At 45.1% G+C, this 13,825-nt stretch overlaps 1 protein-coding gene across 5 annotated transcripts in view; it reads left to right on the forward strand.

Annotated features, from left to right (window-relative positions):
• Positions 1–12,702: 12,702 nt before the first annotated feature.
• FZD6 (frizzled class receptor 6) overlaps positions 12,703–13,825 on the forward strand; it is a 39,777-nt gene continuing 38,654 nt past the window's right edge. The window contains exon 1 of one of the 5 annotated variants that reach the window (XM_053243471.1): positions 12,703–12,861. The gene's annotated coding sequence lies outside the window, so the exon portion shown is untranslated. Of the gene's footprint in view, positions 12,862–12,927; positions 13,218–13,825 lie in introns of those variants that run through there. The other 4 variants (XM_053243475.1, XM_053243473.1, XM_053243472.1 and 1 more) reach the window with 4 other exon arrangements.

The raw sequence follows: 13,825 nt of genomic DNA on the forward strand, positions 1-13,825 counted from the left end.
TTCTCAAGCGAGTTTCATTGATTTTTCTCAATTCCTTGATGCTCCCCGACAAGCAACATCTAGGATTTCATGTTGTAAAAATATAGTTCATATTGTACTCTGTGTTCCCTCAGATTGGTTTTTGAACTTGAAACTGTCAGAAGTCTTGGGCAGAACTAGATTGTTGCATTGGCAAAAGTGTGGCTTCAATGCTATCATCTTCCGCCCATATAACAGGCCTGTGGGGTGGGGGGGTGTGCTTCTAGGGAGGATCAGCAAGCAGGAAGAAGGGTGCTTAATGCAACAAGTGAAGGCGTGCAATCAGAGACTAGGACAAGAGGGGAAAGAGACTCCATTTCTCCCTCTAGCCTTCTTCCATCCCCACCCATTGCCTCCATTTGTACATCCCTTTGCAATCCCATTTGATGCAGGTGGCCTGCAGAAGGTCCCTGTGGGTGTTCCTTCCATTGCTTTAATCTTGTTCAGCCCAGAAGCACTCTGGACCTGCAGGATCAGGCGTGGAGCTGCCTAGAGGGAGATATGGGAGCCACACAGCCTAGACCAAATCTGATTGTTGTCCAAGTGAAAACCCAGGCAAGAGGTAGAAGCATTCGTATCAGGTCAGATAAAAGTGAAACAATGAGCTTATTAAAGGGGGAGGACTATTCTGGGGCTTGAAAGGACTATGCCTCTTCTTCTCCCACTCTGTAACCAGAAGAAGAACTAGTTGCATAGACTAGGAAGCTCTCGGTTAAATTAATGGCTGGTCCTGACATCTACACCCCTGCCTGCCAAGGGGAATAAGGGCACAGGGATCAAGTGGGTTTCCATGGGCCTAAGGTAAGATCAGCATGCAACTATGAATGATCCCTTCTGGAAGCTGTGTTCTGCTGTAACCAGGACCCAAACAAGACCATGAACATGAACTGGATATCCTCATTCCCAAGCCAGTCTGTTTCTAATACGCACGCACGTATTGGCTGCCAGGAACATCGCATAGGCTGAGGTTATTATGAGTGCACTTGCCATGGGTTGCTGGAGCTGGGGACGGGCTGACCCCCTAAATTATATACGCCTAGAGGGTTGTGAAAAGTTCAGCATGTGTCCAGGTTACAATTCATCAGATTGTGATACATCTTTAAAAGGGGGTGAACCAAAGTCACAGCAGGACTACACAACCAGCTTAACATGCAAAATCAAAGCAGTCCACTTACAGTTCATCACGTTCAGAATTGCATGTTTGAATCATACTTATATGCCAGTGATAAAGTGAAATCTGTTTCAGGCAAATGCACCAAATATAAGGGTACAGTTGTGTTCATAAGTAACTTCCTTGGAAGTAAGTTGCACTAAAACCTATTAGTAAAAAGCGTGGGAAACTCGTTTTAGCAGTTGTAAATACATCATTGCTCCCATTCTTATGGAATAGGAGAAGGTATAAGGAAGGTGTCCCTTTATGCCATTTGAGAGCCTAAAACACTGAATCAGCACTACTACAACGTTCCATAAACACCTCTGCAATATGTCAACCAAGGAAGTGGTGGATGATCAAACCCCATGCCAGCACAATTCAACATGCAATATTCCATGACACTTAGAGGATTTCGGGGCCCATAGATTTGTGCTACTTCACCCAATTTAACATAATTACTTTTCTGCAGAGTCAAATTCAGGCAGCCATTTCCTTTCCATAGTCAGAATTAATTAGATGCCTGCTGTCCTATGAGAACAGTAAAAAACCTACTGAAAGCTGTTCTAAAGCAAGTTACTTTATTGTGGCACTTACAGTCATTCTCCACACAAGCAGACACTGTTTTCCTCATTCTCTTGTTCGCTTTCAGGTTCAGTAACTGAAGATTCTGAAGATACTTACTATAAAGCAAGACATGGAGGCTCTACAAACGAAAACTGTGCAGAGCCAAAAGGGGGTTTGTGGGGTGAGCAGGTTTGACCCGCTCTCCCTGCAGACAATCAGGGAACCCTCCCTGGGCGGCCGGATTGGCCGCCCTGACGATTACCGGCTCTGTCATGAAACTGGTTGGGGCAGTGGGGTTCGGGGGCTTCCCGGCCCCCGGAAGTCCCATAAGGCACCGCGTGAATGTGCTGTGCCTTTTAAGGAGATTCCTGACATCGGGACGCTTGTAGACTCCCAGTCATGAGTCAGTGTGGTGCAGAACCACACAATCGTTTAACCCGCCTCCTGTGCCTGTGCCCGGTTAAGCAGCGGGCCACTTAAGAGGGCTCACAGCTGTGTTACCGCCGGGAGCCATGCAGCTCCCATTGGGTCTTACGACCAACTGGGCTCCTTTAGCCCAGCTCTGGTTGGTTGTGGGAATAGCCTTATGAAATATACTAAACTGACCTAGGTCTGAGAGCTCTTTTATCAAGAATCACAGTTCTATGCATGTCATTTGCATGAAGCAGAGAGGATCATTGCTGATTCTCTTTGAAATTTTGGATTTGTACATGGATACTAACATGGTAAATAGACAACAATATCAAACATCTGTCTGTCTTTCTGATACAGGAACAGTACACAGGGGCAGATGGACAGCTGATAGGCCATTTCCAGCTGTCTGCCAAAGCATAGGGGTGTCTGTGTGATGTCAGTATAATTGCAGCGGGTGTACATTGTACTGATGACACTGAAAGTGACATAGAGTTTCACCTTGATATAAAAGGAGCCTATTCCGTAATGTGTACATATCCCCAGGAGCTTAGGAAATAGCCAGAGGACTTTAGTGTTATGTGTGTTGAAAAGACAGAGAATTGATCATTTCTTTCTGTCACCATCTGTGTTGGCAATCTCCCCAAGCTGTGTTGTATCGATTGCTCTGTTTCAGAAAGTTAATTCCAGATCTTTTTTTAAAGCACTTGCCAAGCTATAAAGCAGAACTGCAGAGTTTTGTCAGTGCTCAAGTGTACAGGTTGGAAAGTATTCCTCCCCTTTATCCTCGGGTTGCCAGGTTTTATGTGTTTGCTTTGTTGGCGACAGGCACAGATTTTATAGAGTGGCGACTGAAATCAATATCATGCACAGACTGATGAAAAATAAATGAAGAGAATTAGACTTGCTCAATCCCACATAGCCACAGCCCCAAATAAGCCTGCCCCAAATTAAATGAGCCATGTAGTAAAGTGATCTGTCTACATTGTACCCCACTAATTAAAAATCAGGTATGTCTTCACTGCTCCCAGTGGTGCAAAAAAGTACGTTGCTTCACTGCACTACAGTAATGCAGTGCCACTGCTTCACTAACATAATACACTAGCTGGAGTACACTGTACCCAATTGCCCAATATGGCTAGCTATCCTTTCGCTACATCAACCACTTTGAGAACTTGTTTGGCTGAGAAGTATAAATATTCTAAATAATAATATTCAAATTGTGTCCATTAGGCAGTCCATCAGCTGGACTCAGCAAAGTAATTTTACCAGGCACATTAATTTAATGTTAATAAAGGTGTTGCAAAAACAAAATAAGCATCCCCCATTTTATCTTGAAAGGGGGGAAAATCATTTTCAAAAGTTGTGAGAGATTCCATATGCCATCATTATACCACATCCTTCAAATTTTTCCCACTCGTGGTGTACTGGGTGAACTCTTGTACATGGTGTACTCTTATGCTCCATCACTACAAAGTCTATAATTCTACGTGGCACCAACTACCAGCTGTGTGGACATTAAGTCATGTTGTGAAATATATTCTGGACCACCAGATAACTGTCTGGAAATAGGGTGACTCACTCCAAGAATACAGAAGGCAGCCATCTTGGCGTACATGATGTGAATACATGATGTGTAGCAGAATTTTTTTCATTACATTGTACTTTGCATAGAACATTTCACAATGAATGCTCACTGTGTGCTGTATGCTCATTGAACAACCTGAACTCAGCAACTTTATGTATGCCGATACCTGCAGCCCATCTATGCATCATACTGGCTCTCTCACACACACCCTTGCTTCTGTTTACATTATTTTGTCAACAATGCCGTAGTGGGGATGAATCGCCATTAGAAATAACTTCAGCATTACCTTTGCCGCTGCTACCAGGGCTGGCCCAAGCTCAAAAGCAATATAGGCGATTGCTCTGGAAGCAAGGATAATGTAGAAAATCTAGGACAATTCACCTTGCTCCCACATCCCCAGAACAGTCTGTGTTTCAGTCAATTGTTATTCCCCTAGGCAGTGTTCCATCTAAAGGTACGTGTGCTGTCGAGTCGGTGTCAACTCCTGGCAACTACAGAGCCCTGTGGTTGTCTTTGATAGAATACAGGAGGGGTTTACCATTGCCTCCTCCTGTGCAGTATGAAATGATGCCTTTCAGCATCTTTCTATATTGCTGCTGTTCGATATAGGTGTTTCCCATAGTCTGGGAAACATACCAGCGGGGATTTACTACAACTCCCATAATCCCTAAGCAAAAGCCATTGCAGCTGGGGATTATGGGAGTTGTAGTCAACAACATCTGAGAATCCCTGTTAGAGGAAACACTGCCCCTAGGTCTCCCCCTCTGCAGTTCACTTTTTCCTATTTCTTCACAAGTGAATGGAGCAGAAGACCCACCCCCCACCCCCACCCTGGTTATATAATTAGTTTGCCATGTGGCATGGAAGGATGCTACAGTATTTGAGAAACACATTCAAAACTCCCTTTGGGTACATAGAGCTAGTTGCATATTTCTCTGGACTCCAGCTAAAGCAAATAAAGGCATTACTTTACCATTTCCTTAGTGGCACTGCTTCATATAAACACAAATGAAATCAAGACTACCAGCTTCACATAAATCACTGAAGTTCTATTTTCACCCAGCTTGGGGGCAAAAATGCTTTGTTTTTGTTTGATTTGTTGGTTTTTGAAGCAAAATAAAGGTCAGTCAAAGTACTTGGAACATAATCAAGCTGAAAAACTAAAATGTACAGATGAAAATTTCTTTTCAGCATTATGGTTCCTCAACAGAGTTACTGGTGCCACCTGCTGGCTCTTCAAGAGGTCTATTTTTATTGAATCTTTAAAAATAAATGAATAAAAGCAATGAATAACTGCTTAACAGCAATGCTATGAAATTTATGAGTCACCAAATGCATTTATGTTAACAGCTGCATCTGTTGAAAGTTAACTTAGCTGCTATTAAAGTACTATTTGATTGGTAAATTGTTACTATATGAACTAAATTATTCCCAGTTTTGTTATAATACACCAGTGGAAAAATATGGTGATACAATTTTAGCAGTGCCAAAGAGAAATGATCAGGTTAAAATTATCTTCCTGCAATAGACAATACAAAATATAGGTCCTTCTCTCTTGTACTGCAAATGTGGATACATTAAAGGCTAAGATCCACTGATGTTCACAATAGTTGACATGTTACACAGCTTAACCTGGGCAGTACAGACCTGTCTGTGCTGTTGCAGGGCCCTACATCACCTGGGGATGGTGCTGCACAAGAGGGCGGTATCAGTACTGCTGACTCTTGAATGATCGCACATGACGCACTACTTCCATTGGGAATAATGGAAGCGGCACGTGGCATGTGATAGCACAAGAGCCAGCCATACTGGTACTGCCCCTCTTGTGCCGCACAGTCACTAGGTGATTTAGAGCCCCACAGCAGTGCAGATAGGTCTGTACCACCCATATTAAGTTAATCATATCATTTACTGACTTTTCCCACAGCTCACGTGTCTTTAATTCAGCTACACAGTTGGATTAATGTGGGACTAAACACAGGCTGACCATCTGAGTGGCTAGTTTCCTGCTGTCATTCCGTTGGTTTCCCAGAAGGAAAGGAATGCACCTTTTACATTGATACTTCCAGTTGTGCACACCAGTGTCAAAAGAGATGTGAAGGCTGCACTATGCAGACAGTCCAGCATTCCGTCTTCCCTTCAAAGAAGCTTGCCTAAGTATGACCAGATTCAAAAGGAAGACTAGGCAGAGAACATTTCAGCAACTACCACTTTGTCTTCCTTTGCATCTGGGTATCAGATTGTATCGCCCAAAACTCCCTCCTCTATATAAGTATTATAGCTACAGGATCCCTGCCCTATTTTGCATCTGACTCATCCTTTGTGTCTCTCCCATGGCAGGTACATCCTGCTCCAAAGTCACAAAGGCTCAGGTAGTATTCATTTCAATGAACCATGAATTCTATCCCAGAGAGCCAGTGTGGTATAGTGGTTAGAGTGCTGGACTAGGACTGGGGAGACACGAGTTCAAATCCCCATTCAGCCATGAAACTAACTGGGTGACTCTGGGCCAGTTATTTCTCTCTCAGTCTAACCTACTTCACAGGGTTGTTGTGAAAGAGAAACTTAAGTATGTAGTACATCGCTCTGGGCTCTTTGGAGGAAGAGCGGGATATAAATGTAAATAATAATAATAATAAAAATAATAATTACGGTAATAATAATATCCCATCCTAGAAATACAGTGATGAGAAAATGTTATCCATTGAAACATTAACTTTTATGTATGTACATTGTTTTAACCTTTAAAAGCACTGGAGGTCAGCCAGAAATAAGCATGGACAACTATTTCCAGAAGATCTTAAAGAGTCAGAAGCACTAAACTTTTCCTTGGGGTAGGGGTTGCATAAATGTGTGTAATCTGTAGGGGCCAGTGTTATCTCGAATGTTTTTAATCTTTGTGCAGAATGAGTTTTGTTCTGGGCGGCAGTCTCAAGGCAGTATGTGCATACATGCATTCAGAGTGGGACCTTCCAGATTCAACCTAAGCAGAGTCTAAAATTAACTGAGCAGACATTAAAAAAAAACTTGTGAGCACACACACATGCACATGCGTTAGAGGGAACACTGGTAGGGACATCATAAAATATCAAAAACAATTTCTACTGCCCTATTTTCTAGATTTGCATGCAGCATTTGCACAGGATGCGCCTAAATTAGCAGAAACAGAGGGCTTAGCACCAAGCCTCTTGTAAGATCTGTTCTGAGAATTTCCAGCAAATGCCCAAAATACACTGGCTGACATACAGATTAAGCTACTCAATATTACTACTCAGGAGTTACTCTAAAAAGACTTCTTAATTTCAATAGGATTTCCATTGAATAATTTAGTTAGGATGTCAGCTACAGTACTGACAATAAGGTCCATACCAAGCTATAGTGCATCACCAGAGTAAACCACACTATACTGATCTATCCTATTCCACTTCAGAGGCCATTTTTATTACATCTAATCTGCAATGGTAAACCCCTCCTGTAGTCTATCAAAGACAACCAAAGGGCTCTGTGATCACCAGGAGTCAACATCAACTTGAGGGCACACTTTACCTGGAGAGGAGAGCTGGTCTTGTGGTAGCAAGCATGACGTGTCCCTGAAGCTAAGCAGGGTCTGCCCTGGTTGCATATGAACGGAGACTAGAAGTATGAGCACTGTAAGAGATTCCCCTTAGGGGATGGAGCCACTGTGGGAAGAGCAGAAGGTTCCAAGTTCCCTCCCTGGCTTCTCCAAGATAGGGCTGAGAGAGATTCCTGCCTGCAACCTTGGAGAAGCTGCTGCCAGTCTGCGAAGACAATACTGAGCTAGATGGACCAATAGTCTGACTCAGTATATGGCAGCTTCCTATGTTCCTATGTTCCTTTAATCTCATTAGAACTTTTAAGACCTGTTACAGCTATACAATAAATATTTGACCACACTCCAGTGACAGACACGTCTATCTATCTGGGGCAAAGCCATTGAGAACCTTTTTGTTTTGTTTGCGGTCGGGGAGAGGGTATTGTGATTTCATGAGTTGTGTGTTTTTATTTGATGTTGGTATTGCTGTTGTTCACCACCTAGAGTCTTTGGAGGAGGCAGTATATAAGAAGTTTGTATGTATGTATGTATGAATAAATAAAGAAAGGAAGGAAGAAAGAAAGAAAATTTAGATGCTGTGTTGTGAGCTGTGCTGTGTGGGGCGGTTAGAAATAAATATTATATTGTTATTATTGTGACTAAAGCTACAATTCTATGTGCACTTATTAGGGAGTAAGTACCATTTAACTAAAGGCTAGGCTTGAGCCCGAAACATTTCGGCGGCCATTGAAAAGGCCGCCGAAACGTTTCGGGTGGTGGGGGCGATTCGGCGTTTCGGCGCCGGCGGGGGTAGGGCTTTAAGGGCGGGGGAGAGTGTACTCACCCCCCCCGCCGCATTTCCCCCGCCGGCGCTCTCGGAATTAGAAGCCCCTCGGGACGGCAGCGTTCCTCCCTGCCGTCCCCTTGCCCCCGTCGGCCGGAAGTGGCCGGAAGTCCCGTTTGCGCGTGCGCCCGTCATGCGCGCGCGTACGGCCACGCGCACGATGGGCGCACGCGCGAACGGGACTTCCGGCCACTTCCGGCCGACGGGGGCAACGGGACGGCAGGGAGGAACGCTGCCGTCCCAAGGGGCTTCTAATTCCGAGAGCGCCGGCGGGGGAAATGCGGCGGGGGGGTGAGTACACTCTCCCCCGCCCTTAAAGCCCTACCCCCGCCGCGCCGAACAACCTTTCGTGCACATCCCTACTAAAGGCAGAGTGGGGAAGTAACTTGCCTTGGGACCAAGAGGTTCGCTGGTATGGGAAACACCTATATCAGGCAGCAGTGATATAGGAAGATGGTGAAAGGCATCCTCTCCTACTGCACGGGAGATAGCAATGGTAAACCCCTCCTGTATTCTACCAAGAAAACCACATGGCTCTGTGGTCGCCAGGAGTTGAGCACAATCTTTCCTTTCTCTCAATAGGAAAGATACCCTATTTCCCAATACTTTTGTTACTAAAGTTATATTCTATACCTTATCCAGTTCTACAGTGTTCATTTTGACTCAGCACAGGCAGAAATGCAAACAGTATTCTAAGTGTGGGTATTTCAAAGATGTATAAATTGTCATTATGATACTTCCTGCTCAGTTTACCTTTACCATTCCTGCTCAATTTACCTTTACCATTTAACTGAGACTTGCTTCAGAGTAAACATGCACAGAATCAGGCTGTAAACCATTTATTACTGACTGCTAATCAATGGGTTAGCATAAAGACACAATGAAATATTTATTTATTTATTCAATTTTTATACCGCCCTTCCAAAGTGGCTCAGGGCGGTTTACACTTTTAAACTATACATAATACATACCAGCACTTTATTTGTTCTAGTTAGTCTATGCATGTGAAAGCATAATGTTTATATTCCTAACTCAGCTGTTCCCCTTAACTTCTAAGGAGATGCATATTAGAATTGTTGAAGGAATCTACACTATTCAGAGGCTGCCATCCAAAATAAATATCACCAGGACAAAGTTGTAAGGTGATGCTCTTTTACTAGGCCCTCAAGTTTAATGCTCTGAATATTTGCTTTATCTGCTTCACAGCTTAATCTTGCAAACTGGTAAATCCAGTGAGATTGGACTGCCTCAGTGCAAGCAGTAACTTGTACCACTGTAACTAAAACATGATTGTGTACCTGGCAAGCAGAGAAGAGGAATATCTTTCTTGTGGTTCTGTGGTGCTACAAATTATCTTGCCCATAAACGTTACAGTTCTCATCGTATCTAAGTACACAGGCCATACCCATATAAATCTGCAAAACTGAGGCTCTGCATATCCTGAAGTGACTTGGGAGGGGCTCTGGCACTGAACACTTTTGTCTCTGTGCCATCACCTTCTGGTTTGTAATTATGTGCTGGAGCACCCCTTTCCATCCAACCTCAAAGCACTTTACTGGCACTAATGAAGGCTTCTGAGGGCATTAAAGTATTACTGCCCACATTTAATAAAGGTACAGAGTGGCAGCTGTGTGACTTGCCTTAGGCTACACAGTGAGCCTGTGGTGGAACTGGCAGAACGCAGGAGCCTCGGCTTTTGCAGTGGAGATGGCAGCAAAAGAGTGGGTTTCAGCTTGCCACATGTTGTGACCTTTTCACAGCAAGTTACTTAACCATGACTTCACAAGGTGGTCTTACACCAATTGGTAAATCTTAAGGGCACACACCAGCACAGAGATTTTATTTATTACTCATTCAGTGGACTCAGTCCCTGCAAGCCACATGCCATCCCATGCATAGCCTGCCTATATAGACTCCAAATGCTGGGGGTTACAGGCTTCATATGAGCCGCCCAGACTGAAAGACAGAAACAAGTGATGTCAAGATGCAACAATCAAAATGCATCTTCCTGCAATGCCAGTAGTTTGCCAAAGCATGGAACAGGTGCTTCTGTTCAGATATGTACTCAGTTCACTATCTGCTAAATGGGAGTAGTATTTATTGTGTTGATGTCCCAATTTTCTTCCATGAATTGATGGTGCTTCCAGGTGGTCCCCCATTCCCATCACTTGCTTAATTCTAGCAAGGTGTTTTACTATCTGCTGACAGACCATACCCTGGGGTCAACTAACAGTACACAAGGTTGTTGTAAGGAAGAATATGATGTTGAAAGGAAAGGATGAAGAAATGAGCCATGTTAACTTTAGAGGGGGGAAACAGACAGAGTACATGAGAGCACTTTTTAATTAGACAAAGCAATGATAAAGAGGTGTCACAGTTTGGGGGCTTAACAACTTGAGCTTATACAGGTGTACTGGAAAGCAATTCAATGGGACACTCCCAGGTAAGAGCAAGTCCTGAAGAACCCAAAAGCTGGAGGAAGAAAAAGGCAACCCTTTTCATCATGTTTTAAAAGAGTTTTCAACAGAGCGTATCCTCACAACTCCAGGACCTGTGGCATATATTGTTTAAATTTCTCCAAAATGTTTTAATTTCCTGTCATTCATTGCACCATATCCTTATCAGTGTTTACATTTATGATACCCATCACTGCTGCATATGCATGGGGCTGAAGCTCTGTAGTGCAGCACCTAGTTTGCTGCAGAAGACCCCAGAGTTCAGATTCCTGGCATTTCTTTGTGGGGCTGGAAAAGACTGCTGTCTGAAGCCCAAGAGTCACTATCAGTCAATATGAACCAATGGTCTGCCACAAAGAAGTGAGTTTCACACATAAAGAAATATTATTGTCAACTTCACTACTACTCTGAATTACAGAACTACATCCTCCAGTATAAAAAAAGAGATGCTACACCCCAATTCAAAACAGATTTACTGAAAACACACACACAAGTTTAGTGAAATTAAATAATTTCAGCTTTAGGATGGATGTGTTAGCCCTTATGGTTGGCTTGGTGGCAACAGGAACTTAGGGCACTTTGCACCCTTGGTTATTTGAGTTTCATTTAACAGTCTCTTTTTCTTTTTTCAATTAACTTTAAAAAACAACAACCCAAAAAACCCAAGTAGCTTTGAGAACCAAGCAGCAGTCTAAGCACACTTATTAGGGAGTAAGACCAACTGAACGCAGAGTTGGTCCTGCTGCCGATGAAATACACTTAAAACAACCATCAGTCTGACAAAAGCTACTCTCATCTAAACCACTTCTTCTTTTGGGCAAAGTGTTCAACCGCTAGGATAGCAGACTGTGCAATGCCATTTCAGATTGCCGCTGCTGAGCCATACATTTCTGAACATGGCTGCATATTAAAACAGAACCAAATCTTCCTGCAAGTAGAAAACTAGGGAAGCAAGGAGAAGAGTCTAGTGTCTAGTTCTCTCCTCCCTGGGTATGGTGATGTGATTTTAAGGTACTGTCCCTTTAAGGGATTGAGAGTAAGAAACCAGATGAAAGGGATCAGTGTTTATCTAATATATACAAGAGAGCAGAGTGCAAAGGGAGTTAAGTCTTGCTCTGTTTTGACTGACTGCTTTATATATTTATTTATTACATTTATATCCCGCTCTTCCTCCAAGGAGCCCAGAGCAGTGTACTACATACTTGAGTTTCTCCTCACAACAACCCTGTGAAGTAGGTTAGGCTGAGAGAGAAGTGACTGGCCCAGAGTCACCCGGCTAGTATCATGGCTGAATGGGGATTTGAACTCTAGTCTCCCTGGTCCTAGTCCAGCACTCTAACCACTACACCACACTGGCTCTGATGATATGTTGTACTGTCTTGAGAAGACTGCTTACCGGAAAGAACTTTTATGGACCTTACTGCTTGTGTGTCCTGGATACAACACTGGGCTAGTTTTTTTTTTATTTTCAGCAGAAGTATTAAGCATATGCTTTCCCCCACTCACTGAAACCTAAACGTTACTAACCTTAAGGTAAGGTAAAGTGTGCTATCAAGTCGATTTCAACTCCTGGCACCCACAGAGCCCTGGGGTCTTCTTTGGTAGAATACAGGATAAGTTTACCATTGCCTCCTCCCACGCAGGCTGAGATGTTCAGCATCTTCCTCTACCGGGGCTGCCCGATATAGGTGCAGCGGGATTCAAACCTCTGCTTGTTAGTCAAGCATTTCCTCGTTGTGCTACTTAAGCTGACTTAACCCTAGGCACACGCTTACTTGGAGACAAGGCCTACAGAATCCAATGGGCTTCCTCCTCCCCCCAGGTAAGAGCACAGACCAGGACTGCAGACACCGAACCCATTATTATGTACACCTCTTCCCCGCCCGTGGCTTCAGCCTTGGGCACCGTTTGGACGCCGCCATGTTCAGGACCGGGAGGGCAACGGGGTGGGATTCCAGCCACGCCTGCCTCCCGTTCGCTCTTCCTCCCTTTGTGAGTGAGCGCGGCGGAAGGTGTGTCTGCGCCGCCCCCTCGGCTTTCTCACCGCCGCGCTTTCAAATATCGCGCGATTCCGCCGCGGCTGTCTCCTGCTGGGTCGGGGGGGGGTGTAAAAAAAAGAAGCGCCGCCACACATCTTGCGCCGGGTGGGGGGGGGGAGGCGGATGGAGAGGAACAGCGAGTGAGTCCGCCCGGACAGCGCGAGCGACCAGAATCTGCGGCCCTGAGGCGAGACGCCAGGTCTGCTGGGCCCGCTCCCTCCGCCAAGGGGCTCAGGTGAGGGCGGGGCGGGGCTTGTCGCGCCCAGCAGCAGAGCCATCGCTGCCTCCGACGCGGACGGAGCAGACCCGGCGCTGGGGCGGCGCCCTCGGGAGACACGGGGGTGGGGGGGCAGACTGAGCTCTGTTGGGGGTCGCTATCTAAGGCTTCTCTCCTCCATCCACCCACCCCTTCCCGGTCCTGTGGGAGGAGGTTAGTGAGGAAATATCCTTAAGCCTGCAGCTCGGAGCTCTTCACAGCAGGTTTGCTCGAGTTTTAGGGAGTTCAGTGGGACTTAGTTACTGCTCCCAAGAAGGTACCTCGTGGGAAAGAGTCGAGGAGCAGGATACACCCAGGAGGTGGCTCGAAAGTTGGTGCGAGTTTTCTGTTGTTTTCCAGTCCCGCCTCGTCCCACAGAGGCAGCTCCAGGACGCCGAGTGTGCTGCCGGCCCTTGGCAGGCGGCTCTCGTTTTCAGCCATTGTTTCCCAAGGAAGGGCTGTTGGGGTTGGGGATCCGGTCCCGGGAAGGGGTGGAGGGAGCGGCAGGAGCTCCAAGGCTAGTAGGGTGGCACCTGGCTCGAAAAACCGACCGAGCACCTGGAGGGGGAAAGAGCCTCTCTCTCTCTCTCGGCTCATCTTGGAACCTGAGAATCTTGTTGCAAATCCTTGCTGACAGCTGAATTGCTGCAGGCATCGTTTGCTTCTGTGGCTGTTTGTGTGGTGAGGGGAAAGCGGCCGAGATTTCAAACCAGAAACAGGAATACAATCGGTTCTTGGCGAAACATGTTGTAAGCTATATAAACATAAGCATTGGATTAGGGGCATGGTATCAAGTTATAGGTGGGCTGGTTCATTGTGTTGACTGTAAGTACCAGTGGTGGTGCCCAAATCCCATGCTTAGAAATCTACCCACATTTTGAAATGATGTTTGTCTTTATTTAGTTTTAAAGGTTCTTCTGAGAACTTTATCATGATGATTTAA

The sequence above is a fragment of the Hemicordylus capensis genome, chromosome 4 (genome assembly GCF_027244095.1).
Source record: "Hemicordylus capensis ecotype Gifberg chromosome 4, rHemCap1.1.pri, whole genome shotgun sequence".
NCBI classification, from domain to species: Eukaryota; Metazoa; Chordata; class Lepidosauria; order Squamata; family Cordylidae; genus Hemicordylus; species Hemicordylus capensis.